The 27,541-nt window shown below is 38.5% G+C and overlaps 1 protein-coding gene and 1 long non-coding RNA gene across 3 annotated transcripts in view; one reads left to right on the top strand and one right to left on the bottom strand.

Annotated features, from left to right (window-relative positions):
• Positions 1–27,541, bottom strand: part of LOC124162881 (phospholipid-transporting ATPase VD) — a 259,032-nt gene that overhangs the window by 143,468 nt on the left and 88,023 nt on the right. The gene's annotated exons all lie outside the window — the stretch shown is intronic.
• LOC124162882 lies at positions 16,213–20,208 on the top strand. Its single transcript, XR_006865699.1, has 4 exons — positions 16,213–16,454; positions 16,540–16,721; positions 18,424–18,548; positions 18,645–20,208. It is a non-coding gene; the product is annotated as an uncharacterized LOC124162882 (long non-coding RNA).

Below are 27,541 nucleotides of genomic sequence, written 5' to 3'. Positions count from 1 at the left end.
GAATAAAGTGACCAGTAGGGGGGTCAGGACCAAATCTCTTAGTGCATGACACGGCATACATCCGGATGCCAATTTCATCTGTAGATAGTTGCTCAACAATGTTTCAACGTTAAGTTGGAATGTAATTTGAGCAGGTCAATTTTGTCATCATAAGCCGCGAAAGTTTCAATCAAGAAATACTACTCAACGGATCCACTGCAAAGCAGGAAGTCCAAGAAGAGAATGTCAGCGTTACTGTGCGTGGAACGCAGATGCGGAATTTTAAAAAAATATGCACGAGTGAAAATACGCACTGTACGACGAGTAACGGTTGAGGAAGAGATGAGAAATTATATACGAGGAAAGGTACTTGATGGGTGGGGAGACAAGGGGAAGAGCGACACTAACACAACAACGGCGTTATCTCGTAGGCACATCGCACTGACCGCCCACTCATTCCATTCACGAGTAAAATCACATGAGAAAACATCCAGCCATGTAAGAAGAGTTCTCGGGCTTCCCGCCCGGTCAAACTCACGTAGGGCAATGGTATTTCCACGGCTCAAGTCCATAGCCCACATGCTTTCTAATTAAATCCGCCTTAGCAGAAACTTGTCTGAATCTTGGACATTAGATCGACTTAAAATAAACGAAGATACTACGACGCACCAAAAATTACTACGGAAGGATCTTCAATGAATATATAGAGGTTAAAACTGAGAGGAGCACCAGGAAATGCCAAGCTATCGCTGATTTATACGTATACTTTCAAAGCCACTTATGCTGGCTAAAACTAGTTAACGCGGGGTGTTACCGGCTTCCCTAACTTCTCGCGCGCATGCCAGATCATAAGCCAACTCAGAAGAAAAGTGTTCAAGATTATAATAATTTATACTACGTCTGCTTTATGCTCAAAAACAAAATGTATCACTCAATCACAACTTCATGAGAAGCCCTGAAGATAAATGGTTCTAATAAAGGGGTACTGTCCTGCGTATAAGTATAAAATTCTACCTTACTATTGATGTACACTGGCACATTCGGAAATAAACATTTACTGACTTAGCTTGACTGCACATTAAACAGTTACGACGATGGCAGAATTAACTCTCGAAACGCCGATTCTCTGCATTTATGGTAGACGGTAGAAAATCCAAGAATTTTTTCTTACATCAACACAACAGAAAAACCTTAAGTCCTTCACCTATCAAGTACTTTTTCCTGTCACCTTCATAACAGAACTTCATCACCAGCCTACTGCTACGGCCGAAGTAACAGAAATGCGAAGACAGTTACGTGATTTCACACTCCAGGACATTTAACGACCTTACGAAGTTTCATTTTTTCCCGTTCCTCTCAAAACCTTTATAGAGGCAGGTAACAAAAGAATGCTGTTCACGCACGGACTTGAGTGGCTGACACTCATTCGACAGTTCCGGGTTCAAGTCCCGATTACCTTACGGATTCCGAGGGGACACAAAAACCAGTAACTTTTCACACCTGCGGCCCAGACGTTCGAATTGGCATGGCTACGAGGGACGCAAAAAAATTCAGGAGATATTTCTGCAAATACATTTAAGCTAAGATGTGTGGGTAATTATGACCACCTGATAGTATTAGCCCCCGAGAAACCGGAAAACAATCCAAATAGCTTTTATGGATTCCAGGGCTTAATTGACACAGGGAAGGGAGCTGGCCAGAATATGTGCCACTCACACGCAGAAGGGTTATTCCGCCGTTAAGGTCCAACCTTATCTACGACTAAACCAAAATTATAATAATTGAGGTACCAGATGAGATATTTTTTGTCTCAGATACATTTTAACGAGAATTTCATGAAGTTTTCAGTATTTTAAAAATTATGACACAGAAACGACTACTAAAGTAGCGCCTATGTTCGTATCTCTTCCGTTAAACAATGGCTTTAAAAACACAGACGTGCGACTGATATCAATATGGGTATTCTATCATCGTATGAAAAATTAGAATACAAGATATCTCTGAAATTATGTATCGCCCTCTATCTTGATATTATAAAGAGGTAAATAAATTTATACCTATGAATAGAACAACTACTAGCTAAACTCTAATGACCACATGATCGAGGATACGCATTCACCCTTCTGAGAGATCACCAAGCTCCTATCCGAAAAATTCCTAATGCCCTTTCAGGTAACACAACTGCCACATCGCCATATACAGCCACGCATACTCTTTGAACTTCGCATTTACGAACAAGCACGACCTCCAGGAAGCAGAGTTAATTAACCCGTATCTCTCAGAAGGTCACACTTGTCACTGAAGAACGAAACGGCACGATAAAAGTCAAAGCAAAAGATAAGCCACCCACTCGATCGGAGGACAAAAGAAACTATAACAAATGACACACTAAGCCAGTAATTCGCGCGAACCAAACGACTTCAAAACAGGATTCAGTAAAGGCTTTCCTTCAGATATAAGTCGAATCCCATGGTCAAGTTTTTTTAAATGCACAACGTATTAATGTCCTGCTAAATAAATTAATGCACGCTTCAACTGCGCTTTGAATACATTTTTGGATATTACTCTTCAGGTGTAAGTCAGCAATTAAAAACTTCAGTTCGCCAACGTTTCGAACATTTATTGTTCGTCCTCTGGACTTAAAATGAAATATTATGAAATGGAAGGCGAAAAAAGTGATATTACAAAATCAGAATTAACATGAATCGTTTTTCATAAGCACACATTATTTCATTTCAAGACCTGAGGAATAGCAGTATATAACCAAAACGTAGTCAAACTGAATTTTATGACATTAGACCTACACCTCATGAGTAGTATCTAATAATTTTATTAATGCAGAAGCCAAGAGGACGGGAAATCCATACGATTAGAATGTTTTCTTGGCGGTAAGCGAGGAGCGCGAGTTATGAAGGTTAAATTCAATTGCCTGGGGAAAAAGCTGAAAATAGTTTACGTGATGAGATATCTGAAAGCAAAGCAAACTGGAATAGGCCCGAGTTGTCAAAAAAAACAATAAATATTAAGCAAGGTGTTATGAGGTGTTAACGATAACAGCATTTTGTTAGATTAGACTGCTGATAGCTCAAGTTCAGAAAACAACCAACCACCGCTGATCCTCGGTGACTAGGCAATTCAAAATAAGCAGCGATTTCAAACTTTTTGGGTGAACTGATTAAAAAAAGGCTACTCTCACACACATTTTCCTTCTATGCTAAAAATAAAAATTAGGGAGAACGCAATTTAGTAAGTGGATATTGTGATTGGAACTTTTGTACCAGATACAATAGAAGCGCCCATTGCATCACATAGCTTATTCTGACTTATTTTAGCGAATTAATTAACTAATTGTATCTCAGAATATAATACACTTCGGTGGATATATACGTATTTTTAATCGAGGCTCATTCCATGGCGCACCTTGTATCATTATCGCATGAACGAATGCTTAAAATCCAATAGTAAGTGTACTATTTTCCTATGCAGAAGAAAAATTTCCAAAAGAGCCAGAAGATATTCCAGAATTTTTTAACCAAAATCGAAATCAGAGAGAGGACTTCCTCTCGCAACAAAAATCAGTTCCTGATCCTATTTGAAGAAAAAGTACAAGATACGGGCCCAAAAGAGTCATTCCTATCATAACATGCTCTCTTAAGACTCTATTTCCCGTAGCAAAACTATGAAGGAGTCAGGCGAAGCGAGACGTAAAGTCAAAACTGTATCCTCGAAAGATTTCCCTCCATGATATGGTTCTCCATAGTTTACCAAACATTTCCACTCGAGCGACTTGAAGAGTGAACTCCAGCCAAACATGTTGACATGTTGAAGCTAGGATCTCGGGCACTGAATGGAATACATTCGCGTTCGTAACCGGAAAGGGCTCGCCAACCAACTTTTATTATTAGCCATACCACTCGATAAAACAAAGCGCTAACAACCTTACGCAAGTGAAATACTTGAATCCAAATATTTCCAAACAAACGTCGTGAATCAAATAGACTCGTATTTTTTTTCTTTCTTTCAATCGGTCATCTACATCTCTAATTATTCGTGGCATAAAAAAGGCTTTGCCAATTTCGCCCTTGTTTATGGGCCTAGCAAGGTTCGCTGTCACATATACTCAAGTGATCCATCCATTTAATTTCCTCTATAAATATTTCTCCAAGAATGAGTCCATGAACCAGAACTGTAATGACGTCACCAACTCATGAAAAGTGGGCAGTAACTTTAGCGTTCTTTGGTTCCTTTAAACTTACGAGAAAGTGGCTGAAAGTGGAAGATTTTCCTCGTCTTCACTTATCTTTCCCTTTCATAAACCTATTACCTGTACTGAATTACGAATTCGGGTACTTGGATTTCGGACCCCATAAGAGCGGCGGATCACTAACGTTATGTCAATTTGGATTCGTTCTAAACAAACAGTCCAAACTTAAGGGTTCTGCCGGGAGCAAAATAAAGCGTGACGTCACCATCCACGTCAAAATGGGAACTACGGAAGGGAATTTTCGAAGCGATCAAAGAGGGGAAAATAATCTGGAGCCAATAATAAGCTATGACTTCAGCCTATCCCCACGCAAGCATCCCGGTGCGACGAACAAGCGATACGATGCGCCCTTGTCGTCAATGGCCAACTTCTGCTCGTTTCAAAGTTAATGCGTCCGTTCTTACTTTGTCCCCGTAAATTGGATTACCCGAGATATAATTGCAACTCCTGGAAAGACACTGCAGCACAGAAATGGTAATTGAGGCTGCCTACTAATAATATCGTTCCCTAGGTTGCAATATGCACCAATTGTTTTTTAAGTCAAGGACGTCACATGAGTTTTGCGTTAACAACGAGAGTAGCATGTATTTTACATTTTCATAACAAACTACTCGACTTTAATGGGTAGTCACAGCTCATTGTCCAAAAAAAATTCTTACTTACAATGTTTTTTTCATAAAGTCACTACTTAATTTAAGATTCAAATCGCAGCATTGAAGATAAAAAACGAGTTAAATTATTCGTCATGCATTGGAATATCAATTGATAAACAATATACCTCAATGTCCCGCCCAAAAAATACTATCATCACAATATTTCTGGATCCTTCAACTTTTCACTTAACTGAAGAAGAAATTATTTTTGAATGCTGAAATAATTTTTAATGCGTAAACGAACTGCAACTCATGAATTTGAACTCTGAATTTTCAAACAAATTATAAGCCAAGCCGCCATATGTTGACTACACATCCTTGCCTTATCATTTTGGCCTCGTATACCGTTCAAGTAAGGCTTACGTTTCCCTTTCGATTACCTTACCATAATAATTTTTATTTGGTTGATATAAGTAGCAGTTCGCTAATTAGGGGCGCAGATACCTCGACATTCGGCCTCGCCACAAGCGGTAAGATTACACAATACAAAAAATCAAAGAGGAATTACAATCAGAGTCTAAAGAAAGGTTATGAGAAGCCAAATTAATATTCAGGAGGGTGGTTTTAGGTTGATATGGAAAAAAAACATAGAAACTGAGTCCTTCGACGCATAGCCAATTCTTCAACTTGGTCCAGCCGAAACGAAGCTAAAAACCGCTGAGACGAATAACTTCAGTCCATGGTCTACCTGATGTAGATAGCCAATATCTTCCATTTGTTTTCACCAAATGAATGCAACACTTTAGTACATCCAATCAACTGGCAAAACAACTAATACTCAAACTTTCTCATCATTCGTAAAATTTTATACACATTTTACAAAAAAATACAACTGTTATAGCCGTTTATTATCGTCTAGTAACTGATTTAAATTTATTTCAAAATGTAAGTTTTTTCACGACACACTCCTATATTTTGGGAGCGTAGTAGTAAAAGCCCAAACAAAAATCCTCGAAGTGCAGTAGGCCCACGGAAAGGAATTCCCCCTTCCCTTTCCCTGAGTATGTGAATTTAACTTCAGCGACTAAGTCCGACATTAGCTCTACCCCCACCAAACCAAACAAGCCTTCAGTTAGACTAATCCTATCTTCTAAGGATAGTGAAAATATTACGAGGGATACCGAGCTTTGCTTGGATAAAATTTTTAAAACTAACAAAGGTCCATAATGGCCTTAATGGTCTCAAAGTAGGCAGTGTGTAACATACAAGATAAGAGAGAAAGCCATCATCATTGAGAGTTACATTTTTCTTTCCGGGAGACTGCCGGCTGATAACTTTTATCGACGCTTCTCTGATGACGAACACACTTAGCCCAGAAGATTACGAATGGCGTGAAAGCAATGTAGTACAAGTAAGGAATCTAGGCAAGGACTGGATACGTTGTATGTGTGTAGCTGGATCAATACGAAGACAACTAATATAAAGTTTAATACGCATTATTCATTAGAATATTCAATCCTTACCGCAAGAGAAGGCGTTAAAGATCAAGTAATACATATTAGATCAACCAAGGCCAGTTTATGTGAAGATACGCAAACTAAGAATTCATCAATTTCCGCTTAATAGCTAAAAACAGTTTCGTGTAGGCATAAATTGTTGGGGGAGGGAATTAAAATGAGTTTAAATAACGGCACTCCAACATCGGCTCGGGCGGTATAGCAAATTAAACGAGGCTTAGATGTCGCCATACAAATTCTATTATTTTCCTTTAAAGCAGAGAGGGCGAATAATGTAGTGTGACATGAAAAAATGAACCGAAATTAATAGATTTTGGATAATATAGCAAGAACCAGTGGCTTATAGTCGGCGATCAACGTCAGAGATCTTTCTAGTACAGTCGGCTATTACAAAACTAAAGCGATAGCTATAACTTTCAAGGAAAAGAGAGGAATGAAATTTGAGGGGAAGAATTCCTATTAAATGAGAAGAGCGTCGACGACGACAGAAGGTTCACGATTATGAAAGCGAGCAACCGCGGCGTATAAACCTCCTCCCGCACCACACCTATATTGCTTCCGAGGCGTAAACAAACGCTTTCCAGCTCTTCATAAAAGTCAAGGTAGAATATACCTACATATGGGGGCTCACTGATTACACTCAGGAGTTGGTACGTGTTTTCACTTCTTCTGAGACGTGCAAAGAAAGGATTCCTTTCAAATAGACATGACCGAGTGCAGGGTAAAGGCAGAGGGGCGGTGGTAATGGAGAGAATAGAGGCGGTGGCATAATTTTATTCGTTCACAGGTATCCGCGGCCTTGAATGGATGACGTCAACATTTTCGGGCTCCATCCAATTTTGTAGCCAAAAATTCACCAAATTTTCATCACCATTCCTGCTAGCGCGTAAAAGATGGCAAGAAGCTTCGTGGCCCTTCTTTTAAACAGGGTATTTTAGGGATCCAACCATGATTACTTCCCTCGGCCAATCAGGAAACTTCCTCAAATTTTCGCGGGATTATTCTTTAACACCCGCTGACAAGCGGATACCGATCTTCCTTGTAGAAATTATTCGGTCCTTTGACGAGGTCTCTGTATTATTATACGCATAAATATTCCCATGAATTTTAAAAACGTTCCCGCAGCCTAAGGGTTAAGAGAGGGCGATGAACAAGCCTAATCGGATGCAAGCAGTGAAGCACGCTATGATGGACGGTCCAAACCCGAAGTAACACAAGGAATCGCTAGCGGCTACAACCTTTGGAGACGTGTAACTTGGGAAAAAGATGCTCTACTATTCCTCAATGATCCAGATTATAGAACGAAAGAGATTGAAAGAGAGGGGATGGAGAGGGACAAAAAGGGAATGACGAAGCTCTAGACATGGTAGGTGACCAAAGAGGACTGGTAGAGGAGATAAATAGCAGGCAGAGGGTGTGGATAGAGGGTGTAATGCGGGGAGAGAAGATGAAGAAAACCTTGATGGAAAGAATGGTACTCAAGGAGGGTTAAGTCTTTATGCCGAACTGAAGGACTTTTTTTACAACTCAACGTCGTAATAGGGACGAATGGATTTTTATTAAAAATTACTGTGCCGATTCACAAGAAGTGCCGTGGGATAAAATTCCCACGGACCGGGAATTCAGCCTTGGACTTATGGATTTCCGGTACACTGCGCAGACCACTTATACTATCCAGGTTCTTAGATTCTCGAGGCAATTTATTGCTGGCTCTGCTGAGGAATAAATTGCTAAGACTTCTAGTATGCAGAGTCATGTAAACCTTATCAGTGGACCACTTGTACTAATAAAAATAATAATCAGACGCGAGGAGGCAGAAAATTAATTTAATGGATTCAAAATCTGTATCACCTGTTAGGATAAATGCTACCGAGCCAGTTGCCCAGACGGCAACGTTGGATGATAGGGAAAGGGATGAGATGATCGGGTGGACAGGAGTCGAGACTGTAGCGAGTGATATGAGGAAAACAAGCGAGGACCGGTGGCCGCAATCGATGAGGGACAGAGGCTTCGCTTATCGAAAGAAAACAACGCGCCGCCTCGGTCTGCTGGCTCCCTCCACACGAGAAATAACACGGTGTTTGCGAGTGCTCGACGTGAATCACAAAGATCGCATCCAAAGTCTGTCACATGCTCGCCTTACTCTGCAGGAAGCGACAACAAAGATCCACACGGACTAGAAGATAGCGATTAGGCAAAGGACAAATAGAGAATATAGAAGCTTTTTAAATCATCTCCAAAGCTTCATCATGCTTATTTTAAGGCTGCCATGATAAGTAAAATAACTTTATAACTTCTACATGTAATCATTAAGATGCATAATTTAATACGGGTGTCGCCATGGTTCCATGGGGTAAAAGAGGAGAGGGTATCTACCATCACTTAACAATGGATTTTGTTGGTATTAAGCACAATACAGGTGAATGGCCACAAGGTTTTGTAAGAGCAGTGACCATTTCTCTCAAATGATATCCGTCCGACTCTGCTGGATAGATAAGAAAAGATGTGTCCCATGAAATTCTAATGCCAATCCTCAGGACGACACTGACTGTGAAACCAGCGAAAGATATTATCTTAAAGTACTACTATGCATTGAGTCACCATAAAAAGTTAAACAAGCATCATAAGAAAGATTTCATCAAATATGTTACTACGATGGTTACTACAAATTCTGTTACGGTTTTTAATTCGGAAAACTGCAATTATATGCAATTAAACGCATTTCCGAAAGTCTGACCTTCACCGATAAACTAATATCCGAGTAAGAGCGCGAAAATAGCAGCAGACAACTAACGCATTAAATTAACCTGTCAAAATTAATACCAGTCGTACTTTCACCCAGCCACATTTTTCTCTAGCAATTCCGAGAGTTACTTCCTTATGGTGAGATATTGAAGATCAATTAGGCAAGCCATGACGCTCTCAACTCCACGATAAGCACAATTGAAGTAATCGATAATATATCTACACCCTGAGTAAACGTCAGAAAACAGTGAAAAAACTAACATGCCTTACAGTATCCTTATGGGGCATTATATTTTACCCGAATAAAAAGTTAAGACAACTGTAAACCCGCAGAATGTGGTTTTAGCTTTAGTTTTCCGCTCAACTCCTGGCGAAAATGAATAACAATTCCTTTTGCGAAGTTAACGAAATAATTTCCAGCCTTAGAGGATGCAAAAAAAATTTTGTGAATGGCTACTGACAGGTTTGTTCTGAATTCACGCGCATAATTGTGAAGGTTGCACAGTTAAAGGGGAATCAGTAAAACACGTCGCTGAGGAAGGAAATTTTCGTACTATTTAATGACAACGATGATACGACTGAATTAATTACACCTAACCGGAGTTGCGACGTGGCTTCGCGTCATCATCAGATGTCCGGTGGTCAGATGATGAAATAAATCCACGTATAAACCTAGGTTGAGTATAAATAATTCACAGGCATAAATAAATGCTGTATTCTTCATCCTTGAATGAGAAAAAGCCGCCCATTGTTACGTGCTGCACGGTGTGAATATGCGGGAGGCAAGTGACCTTTGATCACGGTTCTCAATTTCATGGAAAAGGAGGGTTCTTATGGAATAAAATAATACCGGAAGAGTATACCGAGTGGAACATGAGAACACCCACCCCTGCAAAATGTCTTTAAATGAGGCTCCCGGCCAAAGGTAATAGCGGGTCTTCACGGCAAAGGTGAGGCGGAATTTCCGTGATATGACAAAGGGGAATGGGCAAAAGGGCACGACATTTCGGGCGAAAAAGAACCAACCTTAAAGGAGACAGGTTTTTCAATACAAATCCAACGATTGGACGCACTCACCAAACAAGGAGGACTGATTTTAAAAAAGGATAAAATATTATCAAGAAAACATAAGTACATGCGCATCAATAGATAACGACGCTTCGCGACGCAAGGCAGCAATAAACAAATCCAATAAAAATTATTAATCTTACAACAGCACCATGATGGAAAGCGCATTCCAGAGCGAATTAAAGAAGAATGTAAATAAATGCCTCAAATAAAGGCAAATAAATAAATCAACTTTTAAAGTTTCTAATTTACAGGCCTTACACAACTGTCTTAGATGTAAAATTTAACATATGTCTTAAGTTTACATTGCTACCGATAATACATTCTACGACATCTTTTTAAGAACTAAAATTGAAAAAAAAAACTAGTCATGAGCACTTGATTATATGCTCCCAATTCCTTTCATCAAGCAATAATAAAGCCAAAACAGAACCTCACACTGAACCTAGATTGCCAGACATGAAGACCACTAAAAGACGGAGAAATAAACAATTCTTAATTTTCGCGTGAATTAATAAAAATAGAATTCTCTCACACATAAGACTATTCGAGTCAAAAAAAATATAAACACTACAGCGCACACATCGCAGATTTTCCAGCAAAAGCCCGATAGTTAACATTTTTCACAAGTTTGAGGTAATTAAAGCGCTATTTTCATGTACGAACTTAAAAATTAGGAAGGCGTACCAAAAAGATTTCTATTTTCTTCATGACCTTATATTATTATAATCCAAATTGTTTCAGTTTTATGAAAACAACACTAATATCGTCATCATTGCTTACTTACCTAGACACACAACCGAGCGTTGCCATGAGATTATTTTTACGCATTTAGAAAAACAATCCCTAAAATATTAATGAGAGGATAGGCTATTTTTTCATTATTAGTCGATACTTAAAGTAATGAGGGCATAATATGATTTGATGCTTTCCCGGCGAATTATGTGTACACTGTCAATTTATTTATTTATTTTCATCGCCCCGAAAACAGCTCGTTTAAGGCCTTTTACATCGGAGGAAAAAGCATGAAACAAAGACTAATACACACAGCTAGGGTAGGGACAGCCTACCCAGGCGGGACTCAAACCCGCATCCTTCGGTTTGACCGGCGAGGACTTAACCCCGCCGCCACCGAGGACGGCAAGTTCATCATGAAATTAAATGCAGTCAAACTATAACAATATAGGCATATAGGTACGATTTAAAAATAATAAAAACAAAAAAAACACAGTAAACAAAGCTAAATTTACCTCAGTGTAGTGTAAAAAAGTGTAAGTGTAAAAACATGTGAATAAACGAGGATATTGAGTTTCGTCCTTGCTAGAAAAAAACCCACCGAACAGTGATTCAACTCGAAGGCTGGTTAGAATATGTGAGGATAGAAATTACCAACTTGGAGGCAGGGATGTAAATTTCAAACATTAAGGGTAGGGGAGGGGGGGGCAAGTTCAACCCGTAGCCAATCTTGCACTGGAAGGACTTTTTTGGGAGGGCCGGGACTCCACACGGAATTGAAATCCGCATTCTTCGATCAGCAGCCTAACGCTCCACTGTCTAGGCTACCACCATTCCCTCTATTATACTACACTGAGGCTTAATACACACATAATGAGGCCACAACATTCATTCGGTAAAAACTAAAAACGTAATAGAGTAAGATTTTTATGTAATACGTCAATTAAGGCTTAATAATACACGTTCTGTATTATCGACAACGTCAAAAACTACCATGGTCTAATAATACGTATAATACGAATGTGTGTTTACAGATCTTTTGAAAACGCATCTAGGAAAGATGAGAGAGTCCGAAGTCCAACAGCCGTCCAGGATATAGGTTGGTACATCAAGAGACTATTGGCTCTATTTCCACCACCAAAGAGAATATATCCCCAACCTTTGGACGTCAAAAGCACACAATTCCAACGGTTGATTTGTGTCGCTGTTGACAACAAAACAAAGTGACGATACACCACACACAAATTGAATTTGTACAAAGATGCGAACAGCAAGCGCTACAAATATCACAAACTAAAGAGATAAACGCGAGGATTATTTTCAAAACACTGACATACTTCGTAAGGCTTCAGAAACTAAGATCGTGGTAATTTTCGTGATAATTCCTTCGGCACAGATTAAGGGCTAAGAATATAAGTACGACCTTTACATAATCGCTGATTTTCACCTCATGAAATAGTGGCAGTAAAAACTTTGCATAGACCACCGTAAATATAAACCGAGCAAAAAAAAAACATGTAAAATAAAGGCTCTGAATTCGAAGAAAATAAAAGTAATACCTCAGTTAAAAAACTAATGGAAATAAAATAATTTCATTTTTAACAAATAATAGCATGCACTATTCAAAAATTTCAGTTTCTAAATTAGTCACGGAGTACTTGCCAATTGATTGCCATTGATGCAAAGCCACCAGTTATATAACTCACAGATTGTCGATCGATTGCAGTTGAACAGCATACTAACCTGCAAGAAAAAAAGAACCAGGATGAATATTACAGCTTATATTTGTGAGTTTAAACTAGTTAACATCAACACAAGAAAACATGCTTTGAAAGATAGACAATAACAACAAAATTTATGATATCATAATGAGATACTGAACACAGGGAGTAAAAATTGATGGGAATTCTTACTTCCACTGAAATATTAGTACGTACATAATTGCACCAAGACCTAATTAATCGCGAAGGATAATCATACCGATTTAAAGGTATCACCCAAAACCAACTTGAAACAAATATTTATATTACTTCGCCGATTGTCGTGCATCTTCGAAATCAACACAGGTAAGGTGATCCAACAGGCCTGCAATTGTTATTTTCAGCATTTTGCTGAAGGCTACAGTATTTTGTGATAAACAATGTTCAAAAGCCGAAAATAGGTGTCATAATGTTAACGAGCCGAAAAAATTAAAAGTTAATTATATTTACCATAGCAAAAATGAAAGTTACCGGGATTAGCCATTTTCCAAAACATCTTCAAAATAGGGAAATCGCCAAAAATGTTAGCTCCCAGATCAATATGCTCAATTTAATTAGCATCGGAATAGACTAACGAATGATCCCAACGCATCGAACGTAGATGGTGAAAATTATCTCAAAAGAATGGAGGCAAAATCATAAGAATCGAAAAAGCGGGCAGAACGTCTCTCCGCCGACATTATTTCCTATTCCTCCTAAAGGCATGCTATTTTTTGCGTGCTTTTGTCTCTAAGGCAGGAAGTGAATCGAAAAATGAGAAATTTCCACGGTACATTTTTCCGGCGACTGAATTAAAAATGCCCTCATCGACAGATTCCAACCACCCATGCACTGTCAGCTAATTCTCTTATATCTCCCGATTTTATAACCGCAGCGGCCATAAGCGACTCCAGACAATAAGAAAATTACACAGTGGTCTCGGGGTCAAGGTGCCTACTACGAGGGGCTTACTTCACACACTTTGCAGAGATACCGAATCATAGCAATAAAAATTACAGTTCATTTCAACAATATTCGCATCCAAAGTTGAAATTCTGCCCACATCCTATGCCTGAAGTGTATGTATTACAATTCTATTCAGTCCAGATCACCATTAGCTACAGAAAAAAAACTTTATTTACTTTCGCAATTTTCGAAAATTCGATACCTCTAACTGTTTCATAAGAATATAACACACCTTCTGACAAAAGTATCACATTACTTCAGATTTGACGATGAATATTAGACACGTAAGAGCATTTAATACTTTGCGAGGCACTATTGAAATCCAGAACGGATGTAAACTCATTCGTTTAAAGTTCTACCTGTATGAACATCGTGGATTTGATGAACGATGATGACACAATTGATGACATGAAACCATGAATTGTCAAAGAACGTCTTTAGAAAAAAAAGTAAAACAAATCATGGATATTTTAGAATATTTTCAAATACGTATACATATTATTGTTTCAGAACTGGAATCTTTCAAAACCTTTCCGATCAAAATCTAACTTAAGTTTAACCCTACGATAAAATTGATGGGAGAATTGTTACGTAAGAGTTAGAGAAATAGCTGTGAAGACAAATCTGGAGTGTGGAGCTCCACGGTGAGGAAACGTAGACACTGAAGGAGGAGGTCAAGAATAGGCTGGAAGCGTTCGAGATATGGAGAAGAATGGAGGGGCCCACGTACTCTGCGAGGAAATGGAATGATCAAGTGCTAGGAAGCATCTTTTGTAGACATTCTGGGCGAAGAGAGAAAACTTCTAGACCAGATACGGAGGAGAGAGAGGATTTGGGTGGATCGAGCAGTGAGCAGGGATGGGCTGCTGAAAACCGCGTTCGAGGGTAGAATGTTATGCAAGCAGAGGAGATGGAGGAAGAGGATAGGATTTATAGATGTAATGATAGGAAGTAGGCCTAATAGTGAATTGAAGAAGGAACTTCAATTTTGGAGGGTAGTCTCAATATTCAATATCAACCTACCTTAACCGGTAGAATACTTTGATACAAAATCATGAAACCCAGAAATAAGAAAAATGTCGCCGTATAAAACATCGCTTTAGTAGAACTAAATATGTCGATACCTGCACAGCACAAACGCTCAAAAATCGCCCACCGAATCGAATCCGCTCATCTAGTACTACAAGGTCTACTAGATGAGCGTATTTGATTCAGTGGACGATTGTTGAGCGTTTGTACAGTGGAAGTATCGATGTATTCCGATCACAAGGGAAAAGAAATTAGCCATGAGGGTGAGTTTACAAAATCTCCGCCTCGGAGCGACCTAAAGTCTGAGATCCGAGCGAGGCATCAGCGTAGAGGCACCATGTGGCATCAAGCCGAGAGAGCGACCACTCGAAGATCACGATGCGGAAGCTAGAAGAGGGGGCATTGCGCCGATCAATCTCAGGAGGAGAGGGAGGCCACCGCCACGGGAAGGAAGGATGGAAGGCGGCTCTCGGTGCTCTGCCGAGAGCGGAAACAGCCGACGAAGAGCAGCCAACAAGCTCCCTCGTAAAAGATCGTCCGCTTTCCAGGCGAACAATATTTGTAAAACGTTCTCTGGATTGGTATCGGGTGAGTCTGCTGAGGGCCAACACGACAACAACATTATGAAAAAAGATTACCTACGCGAAATCAGCGTGATAAAATAAAATATGTACGTGGGATGGTTAAGTGATTGGTGCATTGGTTCAGTGAGTCAAAGGTCATTCGTTTTATTCCTCAAAATAGAGGGTGAGCAGGGACGTATCGAGTGGGGGTTGTTGCCCCCCGGTCTTCAACAGCGTCACTTCACTTGGCGTCCTAACCCGAGAACATTTTACAAAGCACTCGCGCGCGAGTCTTCCTCATCGAGAGAATCTTCCACACTCGAGAAATCAACCACCTCTCCTCGGAGGGACTATTAAAAGACCGCCCCTTCGCCACCCCCATCCACGGAGACCCTTGAGGAGACTCCTTTCTGCTAAATCCACACACCAATGACCTCTCGATGACTCGTAAACCACAGGGGCGGATTAAGGTCGAGTTTGATGGGGGGCGGCAATTCACTCCTTTCCTCAGCGCCTTGGTGGCATACAATACCTCAATACTTTTCCGCGACGATGTGTCTGCTTGGACACGTGGCTTGTGAATATCCTCCAATTTTCTTTAAGGTAGTTTGAGCGAGATAGATCCGTAGTCACAACAGCGACTGAATCTTCTCAAAATTTACAAATATCAAGAGTTGTTAAGGTTTTTGATACAATTTTATAATTTTTTGTTGGGAAAATATTTGCTTCAGTTGCTTATTTTTCTCGGTAATGAACAAAATATACGTATTTTAAACTCTATCTTGACTTATTACCAAAGGTACCAACCGTACTTTTAGTAATATAATAATAAGTTTCCTTAATATAGTATGGACTTAATCCCGACTTGGAGTACGATATCCTGGCATCTGAAATGTTCAAATATAAAACTATAAGAGTTACTTATATTAGAAAGCAATTTTAAAGCATTGTATCGCAAGAAATGACATATGTCTAGAGACGTTCGACTTGGCAACAACGTCAAATTTCTTAGGTTGGTGCGACTCTCAGAGAAACAAGTGAATGGCTTGAAGCGTTACAGGAGTGCAGAGATTTCGGTGTTGAAATATACTTTAGAAAGTCGAGTATTTCTCTAACTTTTTAGTGAAATATGCCAGTTTTTCAGCCTTCTCTGCTTCAACGATGAAGCCATCCACTAGTAAAGCGGGGCGGTTTGTGCGGAAGAAGGAATTTACGAAGGGACAGAAGAGTTCTTCTCGAACGTTCAGTGAATATAGGTAAGTGTTCTAGTAAATACCTCATTGCGAATTTAAGAATGGAAGTATGTTATTAGCTGAAAATAAATTTTTGTTTCATTTATAGTGTGCGTCCTGTCATGTGTTGGGAATGAGCAAATGAATCGGGTTTTGGCAACCCTAATTATTCCGTCTGTCGCCAATTCCACTTGGAAAAGGTAGGAGCGATCTGTGGGGTCAAAGGTTGAAGATGCAATCGAGTACGGAAGCTGTGGAGGTGGAGAAGCTTCTCACTTTGGCCTTAACACCGTAAGTTTCACCGCATCAGTAAAAAAATGAGACTATAAGTAGTAGCGTTATTGGTCCCCCGAAACCCAATGTGAATGTTAATTCATTTTTTTTAATGTGCTTTGTGGTTGCATTACGTTCTTTCATATCTCTTGGAAATATTCAGTCGGTGTGCTTTTTATTTCCATGTACATTGCATTCCATGAACATTACCAGTAGTAGGTCCAATATATAAACTAAAATTTAGTAAATGCAGAGGCTTTAATTTTTTTGATGATTACTTTGTTCAAGTGTAATTTTAAATTAAGTTTCATTTAATTTTTTATTGTCCTTCAATGTAATTTGTTATTGGTTCCTTTGGATGAAACCATAATTGATTAAGTGACTGTTGACTGGAATTTGGTGATGTGAGCTATATAAAGTGTTTGATATTTAGAACCAGAGAATTACCACAGATTTACTGTTTTTAACATAGAAAATCAATAACTGCTGGATTGTGTTAATGTGGATTATAAGTTGATTAATTATGGTGATCTGTTATCAGGTCATAGGATTAGAAGTCTATCTAACATATATTTTCAACTACAGTATACTTATCTTAAGTATTTATTCAGCAATTGAAGACAATCTAATTTCTCCTTGATTATCATTCCTTAGTCATTGTTTCTTAAAGAGGTAAAGTACTCAGCACAGCCCTTTTACTGGTGTGCTCAGTGTTGCAACTATTATTCTATGCCATAATTTTACATGCTACTTATTTATCTAAGACTTTCAATATTCTTCGTGGATCAATAACTTTTCTTGATTTCTTAAAGGGATTACCTGTCTCCTCTAACAGCTATTTGCATGTGCTTGCCAGAAGAGGAGTATTAGTTATAATTCAATCAGCTTTGTTTCCGTGGCCATACCCTTTCCACTTATGATGCTCATCCTTCTCTCTCAACTTATTTTTTTATGCAATGTGAAGAAATGTTTTCTCTGTCGTTAATTTTTTAAAAGTCAAGGCTGGACATACTATTTGCAAACCCTTATTCATTTCAAATTCCTAATGTTGCATTGAGTGAATGTTAATGATCACATTGAACTTATATTTCTAAAAGAATTGCATATAATCATATTTTACTAGTGGAAATAATATTGCAGGAAAATGTTCCTATCCATCGACATCATCTCCCTGTTGTTCTTGATGGTTCTGTCCTGATTGTGGTTGCTTTCCTACATTTATCATAATTACAACCTACTTCACTATATCTGGTATGATGTTGGGCACAATATGGTGGAAGTTTTTAATATTAGTACAATTTAAAAGACATTGCAACATTTCCACTGAGTTTTATTATGACAACAACACTTGATAATGTTGTTTGTAGCAATGAAATGCGTTTTGTCATAATAAAACTCAGTGGAAATATTGCAATTTATAATTTTAGTAAGACTTCATTATACATACTGATTAATGTTTTTGTTATGCTAATGAGTTCCAAAGTGGCAAAATGTATTTGTGTCACATTAACCAATGACAGGGTATAAGTGTCTGACACATATACAATGTCCTCCCTAATGTTGAATCAAGAATATCATAAGTTAAGCGGTAGATTACCTCCAATGTTATCATACTATTTCTATTCCTTAGTTTTAATTCCACCCAGTCACAGAAATCTAAGTGCAGTGCATTGGCTAATTAATATGTGGCCCCTCATTCAGTGTACATAATTTATTTCAGTGGCATGACTCCCAGTGAAGAGTCTCCTATGCAATGCAATGATGGAGCTGAGGTAGATATCATTGCCTCTTATGATTATGGATGGCAGAAGAAAGGCAATGGGTAATCATATGACAGTAAACCTGGTAAATTCCATCATATTTTCTGGGAAATAAATTATGTATAAATTGTTCCTCTTTATTATGTTAACAGTTAAAATGTCTTTCTTTTTACATTTACAGGGCATTGGTCTGTCATTGATTACCACTCCAAAAAATTACTTGCGTATTATGTATGCAGCACTATCTGTGCAATGTGTAGAAGACACAGAAGGTGGCAATGTTACAAACCCTGTGGAGTGTTATTTCAAGCTTAATGATTTCCCAAATGGCTACAGCTGGCATTAATATGGAGAAGCTGGTGGAAATACTGGTGGTGGCTACAGCTGGCTCAGTAAATGTGGAACTGAGGGAATAAGATTAAGTACACATGTGAGAGAGTATCAATGGTAAGCCCCATGTTACCATCCAAAGGAGAATAGAGTTTCACAAGTCTATTGAGGCTATTAGTAAATATTTTGAGGAGTTGAGAAAACTTAAAGAGTAGACTGATAAATTATCTTATGCCTTATGTATAGCATGGTTGTAAATGTACATAGTAGAAATGGTCATACTGTAAAGTCTATTAGAGATTTTTTAGCTTCTTTAAGATTCTCCCCACGTCCTCTGGCTTGTGGTAACAGGTGTCTCCTGAGTATTTTAACTAGTATCTTCAGGTTTGCTGCAAGGGTCTAAAGGTTTGCGTGACATAATATTGGGCAATTTTTCCATTTTTTCTTTTGGGTGATTATCTTGTATACTGGTTAATGCGTCAACGCCTTTGAGTGAGAATGACTCTTTAGAAACTCCCTCCTGTATTGTTAGTGGGATTTTGTCAATAGGGCTGATCAATTTCTTTGCGCACCTTGATTGGCAAGAAAATTATGCTGTCCCTCCCAAGGGATTGTTGTTACAAGGGTAGCAAGGATTTTATTATATTTGCATCGGTGAAAGTTATTTTAAAGTACTGTTTAACTAATTGCCATCTAATTACTGAAGGACATTGTGTTCCACTCTATGTATATAAATATCTTTATATATAAAATTAACCTGAAAATGTCCACCAGCTTTTCCATATTATGTAGAAATAAGGTTAAGGCAAATCTGGTGGTCTCCATGTACAATGCTATTGGCTCCTGAAGTTAATCACAATCAAGATCAGCTTACATAGCTAACATTGGTAACATATTCCCTTTCGTATTATATCTTTTGCTCTTACAATGACTTCGGGAACAACCAAAGTTGGTTCACAGGGACTGTAACTTGCCTCCTTACTGTAGCCTTCATTTTTTCTTCTATTCTGCTGGAGTGGGGCATATGCAGTGTTGAATGCTAGCAAAGAAATGTTTCTTTTTAAGACTAGCCTCTGCCCATTTCTTCAAAATTTACTGTGAATGCCTGAAGTGTATTTTTTTAACACTGATTTTAAGGAAAAAATCCCACTACTATGTTGGAAATATGAGGGAACATTATCACAAGCAAGTTAGAGTGATAAGACAGCAGAGAAATACCTCATATACAAACAAATAAAGTATATAGTAGCCAATTTAATGTCTCTTGGGAGCCCTGGCTCTCCTTTTTATGTTCTTAGCCAACACTGAGTGAAACTGAAATGTGTATTGCTGCATTTATGTAACATTGTAGAGTGCTTTTCTGTAAATATTTTGTAATTTTTGTTATGTATTAATAAGAAATATGCATACCAGAAGTGTAGTAATATATCATTTTTTTGTCTGATTCCTTCCTACAAACCCTAAGTTGGTAGCTATGTGCATATATTTCCAGAATAGGGCCTTGAGATGAAAAGCAGAATATTGAAATTGTATCCAGTTTAACTAAAGGTAAGGGGGTATTGCAGTAGGCATAAAGGTGAATGGCAAGCTTCATTTAGAATAGTGTTATGGAGATTTTAGTAGTTGAAGCTCAATATTGCGATTCTTTAGCTTTTAGTATCTCTGTAATGATGTAAGCAGAAGTCCATTTGGTGTGAATTTCTTGTTCCTAAGGGATTGTTGTAAGGAAATGGCAAGATGCACTTCCTTTTAGACTCAATATGACTATTATTGGAAGATTAATTTATACTTCGGTTACGTTCTATCTAAAGATTAGATTCATTTGATTGCTTCGTGGTTAGTAGTCAGCTCTGCATTCATGACGTGGAAATCTACAGTTACTGGAGCAAGAACTTTCCAACAGAGCAATCTTGTAATTTTGCATTACGTGGAAGAAAAGATAGGTAATTTAAAATCGATGTCGGCCAATGTTAATATATTCGGAGGGCTGGTTCTACATTCATTTTTTCGAAAGGTTTCCTCAAATTCGGTTTAGGCAACAAGATTTAGTAGGTTTTATGCATTGTGGGATGAATTCTGATTTCCAAAAGGGAGATGATTCGACAGAATTTTACCATAAACGAAATGTGTTGTTTGACTTAAGTGTAAACGCATGACTACACTCATAATATCTCGCTTTGAATCCTTCGTTTATGTAAGGTTCGGACTGCGTTGACTTAAATATGAAAAGTACCTGTCAATAACTACCTGTTAACGTTGTTCAATAGGTTTCACGCACGGCTCATACCTAAAAGATGGTTTGAGCCACTCGATTTCACCACAAATAGCAAGTTCATTAATGCGGATGGAGAATCGTACTTGTGAAAGTAAATATGCAGACACCTTTAGTATGCGTAAAATCGGTAATATCTTTCCTCCCAAAGCATGCCAAATAATATTTACGTACACATAAGAAATCTCTTTATTCGAAGTTTACAGAAACCCAAATAGTATTAGGAATCGCGAATCTCATATTTCACTTCCCAATGTCCACCACGAAGTAATTTTTGTACTTGGAATTTACTGCGACAATATGGAAAGTCAGTACACTAAACTCTTACGCAATCAATTATATCCAGTAATGCTTATTCCTTGTATGCTGTCGTATGCGATCATGTTTGTTTACGTTTAATTCTAAAGCAGCGTTGCCAAGCCGAATCTTCCGGCATCCGGTCGTCTGCAGGAAATGCCTGTTCGACGAAAAGTTTTTCTTTTATATTTTAATTATACTACCGGTGACCTATAATTTTAATGCAACCAAAAATTCATAAATAAAGTTTACTACACTCAGTTAGTTTTTTGTCGATTTCTATAAACGGGAAATAATTCTTTTTAAATAAATTCTGTCGCCAAAGCGCATGGCTCCTATCTATGCCATGTAAATCAGCTTCTCTTTGCTCACAAATATCTCTGAATTTAGCCCGGTAAGGGGTGTATATTATGATATCACTGGAAAGATCAAGACTTTTTCTTTACAATGAGATAAAAATCATAGAATTCTATGATGATTGATTTTTCGCTCAAACTACCTTAAGCATTGTTTCTGAGGCGGTGAAATAAAAACCAGTATTGGAGGCCCATTTAAAGTACTACTATGTTTTCTATTTCTCGCTTAATCACGTGGCCGCCAACCCTTTATCCACCCCAGCTCTTCGTCCCAATACCCATCACTTTTACTTTGATTTCCACAGGAACAAAACTCCCCTGAAGAAGGAAACAAATAAAGAACCGATGTCTCACAGGATCATTGCGCAGATCACTAAACTATCCCAAGTATTTTATTTTAGCATGCACATGTCATGGAGGTGAATATTTTTTTCAATTTATCTTTAGTTTATATGAGTTTATTGCTCGAATTTTATTCACCATCATTAAATTAACAGGAAAATTAAAGAATCAGAATCTCGTAGAGAGGTCTACGAAGTGTTTTAGGAAATAGTCCTTATTCATTGGGGTTCTTCAATCGATTGAGATCAAAGTCACCAAGGCCCTACCCAACAATAAAATAATGAGTGTTCGGAATTATTCCGTACCCGAACCGAAATCGAACGATTCAAAAACACATTTACATAATGCCCTGCGAGCCACCTCTCGAGTGTTTGGCAGGGATGATTAATCACCAGCATGCCCAACGATTACCACATGCACACCACACGGACATAAAAATGGTATGCATACAAACAATTTACACTTCCACATCCTTGCGAAGGAAAAAATTACCTTCAACTCATGATGGCAATCTGCCAATAAAGTTAGAACACCCCAAACATGCTGTTAGAAATACTAAGACACCTCGTATATACGACGCTGCCAGTGTTTGGGACCCTCATGAAAAAGGCTTTATAACAGAGTTAGAACGCGTGCAAAGAAGAGCTGCCAGGTATGTGAAAGGTCGTTACGATAGTCTTGTTAGTGTAACTGATCTCTTAGATAAACTCGGATGGGAATCTCTGTCGGACCGTAGATTGAAAAATAGACTTAACCTTTTAGATAAATTCAAGAGCAGTGTCTTTTCTGACGAAGTGTCTTGACTGACCATATCTTACGGACGCCAACATACTACGGAAGATCAGATCATATAAATAAAATAAGAGAGATAGATTGTAGAACAGACAGATTCCGAATGTCATTTTTTCCACGATCAATAAGAGATTATAACGGCAGCAATAGAACTCGTAAATAGATTGCAGGACTTGTAGTGTAGCCTACTAACATAAGTAAAAATTAATGCATGTTTCTTAATTCAATTATTGTTTCTAACACCATATAGTAGTATAGTTTGTTAGTATACGGGACGTTTTTTGGACGGTGTGGTGTGCATGTAGGAGTCCAAATGCATGCTGCATGCTGGTGATTGATCACCCCCTGCCAAACACCCTAGAGGTGGCTCGCAGGGTATTGTGTAGATGTAGATGTATATAAAAATTTTCGCATTTGGAATTAATTGGGATTTCACTGCCGTTCAAGCGGCAGATTAAAATAAAACGCAATTCCAAATTCGACCACTGAAAAGGGAATTTCAGCGTGGTGTAATAGGAGCACTGGTAATATAATTTACCTAAGTAACTTGCTTCTCCTCGATGCACTATCAACAACACCATTATCGCAATGGCTCTCATCGTCGACGTCTCAACCGCTGCAACACAACATCCGGGCTACGATTATCCCCCACTCCCCTTCATTCCCTCTTCCCATGACCAAGGACCCTCACACGCCTCATGAATGAATGCTCCACACTGTACAGCCTCCTCCCACTCCATCCCACCCCACAACCACAAACTGAGAGGAAAACACTTGTACTGTTTGTCTCCGAAAGAAGGGGCTGACGCTGCCGAATTAAACCCTCCCCGCAGTCGAAGCTCAGGCGGTCTGCGTCGAGGTGGGCGCTAAACCTATAACGAAAGAGAAGGTTCCACCATTCCGTCCTTTTCACCCTTTACACGTTCGAACTTAAATTGAATATGAATTCCACCGGAGAAAATGGATTTGAGCAAAAGCAAAAAAACAGGGATCGCGTAAGGTGATGGTCAGGGTGCTGGCTACCGATGCAAAACTTTATAGCTCTAGAAAAATCTTTGCACCATTCCTCCTCTTAAGACTTCTGTCCACACCTCTAATTTCTCCAGGATCACTAACTTCCGGTAAAACTGGTGAATTCATGCGCACTTTTCTATGAGTCTGTCCTTCAGTGTTTACCTCCTTATCATACGTTTGTTGTATTAAAAATGGCACAAAAAATTTACTGATAATATGATTTCTAATTGAATAGCAAAAAAAGAAAATTTAATGTATACAAAAGAGAAAATACTTTTTCATTGCTTTTTCGTACTCGTAATTCAAAAATAATAACAATAACTATGATTTTTGCAATTTTTTTAATTCATGTAAAAAATCTGTGGTTAAAATGTCAAGTTGTTAAATGTAGGTTTCCTTTTTCACACAAACCACAAAAAACACCGACAACGCAAGCAAATGCGCGACGATCATTTGCTAAATAAACTGGCTGGATGGGATGAGTCACTGGGCTCACCGGGACAGCATTTGCATACGCGCCTTCGGAGCGGTCATCATAACGTCGTTATATCTGCACTTTAAAGATAATATAACTTCCTATCATGAGAACTTAGCACTTAACAGATGTTATATTAAAATTGACGCAATTGCGTTGATAACTAAGTCGACAAAAAATATGGAGAAGAGATACAAGTGAATCACTTTGAAATGGAAAACGCCAACGTAACATCGCATGGAAGAGGGGAGGGGAGGGTTGGGCATCAAGGGACTTCGCCCCAGCAGCGCTGACTCATCGTTCAGCCCCACGCACACTTAGCGCGACGAGCGCAAGCGCGATTTTTAACGACGACGAGCGGAATTTTGTTTTATTTTTTTCGCCACGATATTGTCGCCGGGCCACGCACTCAGCCGGCCACACATTCCTGCGATGTGGAAAAGCCGCCAGCCGACGTCTCGACGTTCCCTCCAATTCCCACCCTCCATTCATCCTCGCCTCACAGCCATCGAGTCAGCGATTTCGTAACACCATCCTTCCCCATCTACAAACACACGCTCGCTAGAGGCAGAGAGTGCGGAAAGAGGGTGTCCCGCTAATCAAAGCAGAAAAATTCATGCATAATTCCAAGTTTTCCTGGGAAATTTCACAAAATTTCAAGTTAATCTTACGTGATTACTGCGATAGATAAAAATTTAAACAACCAACATTACTTTAATACTAAATAAAATGTACATAAATAAAATAATATTATTGGTGATGGTTTTCCGGGTTTACACCGCGTTGATATATGTTTTGCGGACGACATTTTCGGGCGCGTTCCAGCTCCCGTCTTCGGGTCCAAATGATTTGCAGATCTGGACCCGGAAAACCATCACCAATCAACTAACCGCGGAAGCCTCCGTAATAATTTAAAGTAATATTATATTTATGTATTATTAACCGACCGTAATTCAACGACTCACACTTAGTAAAAGAAATATCACACTTGAATCATCTATTTATGAATGTCTAACTTGGTACCTCAAGATATTCGTCGTAATTATAAGAGTTATATAGATAAATTTATGTTTTTTATGAAGTGCAAATAAGAATGTAGTCAATACATAGTAAAGCATACATTTACATAAAATCGCCTTCAATAAAAAAATTAAATGAATCTTACTGCAGACAAGATTGCTCCACATTTCGATTCTGTTGTCTTATCTGGCATTCCACGTTTCAGCGCGGCTGTAAAAATTGAACTAAGCTTTTGCACTTTAAATTACGACAAAAACATTTTAGGCCAAAAAATGGGTGTTGAATCAGCAAAATTTTAAGTGAAATGGATTTGAAATAAAGGTTTTTAAAATTCCAGGTTAGAGCATAAAATTCAAATATAATTCCAGAGGCTAAAAATTCACACACAATTCCCGATTTTTCCAGTTTTGTCGGTCACCTGACACGCTGAGGGTGGCTCCATCCCAGGTTTGATAAACATAGTGATTTAAAAATAAAACACATTTTTGTATTTTTTCCACAACGAAATCAAATCCTTAGATTTAATAATTTACATCGGAATTTTTACTTAAAACGGACTTTTTATTTCAATATATTTTAAATTTATAAATGATTTTTTATTTAAATTGAATTTTTTAATTGAATGTTTTCTCTTAATTTGAATCAGATTTTTTTTCGATTTAAATATTTCCCAATAATTCTTTCCGCAATGCAACTCATCAAATCTACCCTTAACTAGATTCATACCCTTTCTTAAATAATAATAATAAATATTCTTACATAACCAAAGACTTTGTATTACATTGAAAAAATTATTCGGCAGCAGAAATTGTCATTTAATTTAAAAAACGTGAAAAGAAGTGAAAAATATGAAATATAAGTGAAACAAATAATGTATAATCCCGTATGTCCCCCGTTTCTTTTTCTTAACTCAACAGTTCTTTTCTACAACTTATTTACAGCACCAAAATGAAAAACACTCGGCTGATCCTTCTATTCAAAATACTTGGAATCCATCAACCCTGCTCTACCATTTTCCAAAGTATATAAAAAGAGAGTAAAGGAAAGGCAATCACAGACTAGGGAAATAAATTTCATCGCCGAAAAACACAGCAGTTATATCCAGCCCGATTACGTCGTCATTGAGTCTTTTCCCTCGACTGTTACAATTTTGTCTAAAAATTTCCCAAGACATTTCTGTAAAATATTAACATTCTGACGTAATTTTAAAATTAAACTGTGACAGTTCCACAAAGTTGAACATATTGAATTAATGTAAATATAAAGCGAGAGAGATTGAATAAGCCTGAAGGAAAAACAGCCATGCAGCGTGAAACTCACGCTCTTTCATTCAAAAAATGGTCGCATAATCCAAAACCACATTCAATATTTTATAATTACCGAAGAAGCTACGGAACAACTTAGGGGTAAGAAGAAATGACCAGAAAATACATAACAAGTTCGGAAATGTATTTCCATGTTTTTTTCGACACTTTTCATGCATCGTGACACCACTCCCAAAATATGTATAGTGACAACTTTCCAGGGGTTTACTGCCGAATAAAGAAGTTAACATACCTGAGGTTTCGTCTGGCAAGAGCATTATCCTCACCTATAACTTTCTATACATCGTGATTCCACTTCCCAACATGCGTAGTGACTACGAATATTCACGGGTTTCCAGCCGAATAAATAGTTAACACATTTGTGGCTTAGTCTAGGATGAGCTTCTTATCTTCACCAATTCAAACCCATCCCGCGGAATCGACGTCTGAATCGATCAATGAATTAGTGATGTTCGCTAAAGCACCCAAAAAACCCAAAAGGCACTCACTTTTCGCATAGGAATAAAATAGCCAAAACCAATGTGACTTTTCAGAAATGCTCCTCGTACATATTCAACTCCTTATTCCGGAACACTCGTGCGACGCAGTCAGTGAGCAAACCACACCGCCAGACGCACCAGCAATGGAGGCGAGAGGGTCGTAATGTGTGCGGCCCTTATTATGCCGATCAGCCCCATGATGACATTCCCTCCCCTTTTTCATCACGCACATCAATTTGGGCAAGAGCCCCGGGAAACGGTGGAGGGGGAAGGATGGGATTACACGTTAAGATGGAACGAAAGAGAGAGAGATTGCATTTCCAACCCTCCGATTCAACAACGCAAAGGTGACAATGGCCACAGCCATGCCTCAGTC

The sequence above is a fragment of the Ischnura elegans genome, chromosome 7 (genome assembly GCF_921293095.1).
Source record: "Ischnura elegans chromosome 7, ioIscEleg1.1, whole genome shotgun sequence".
NCBI lineage: Eukaryota > Metazoa > Arthropoda > Insecta > Odonata > Coenagrionidae > Ischnura > Ischnura elegans.
The sequence above is the reverse complement of the archived record's forward strand: the minus strand, read 5'-3'. Positions and strand labels throughout refer to the sequence as shown.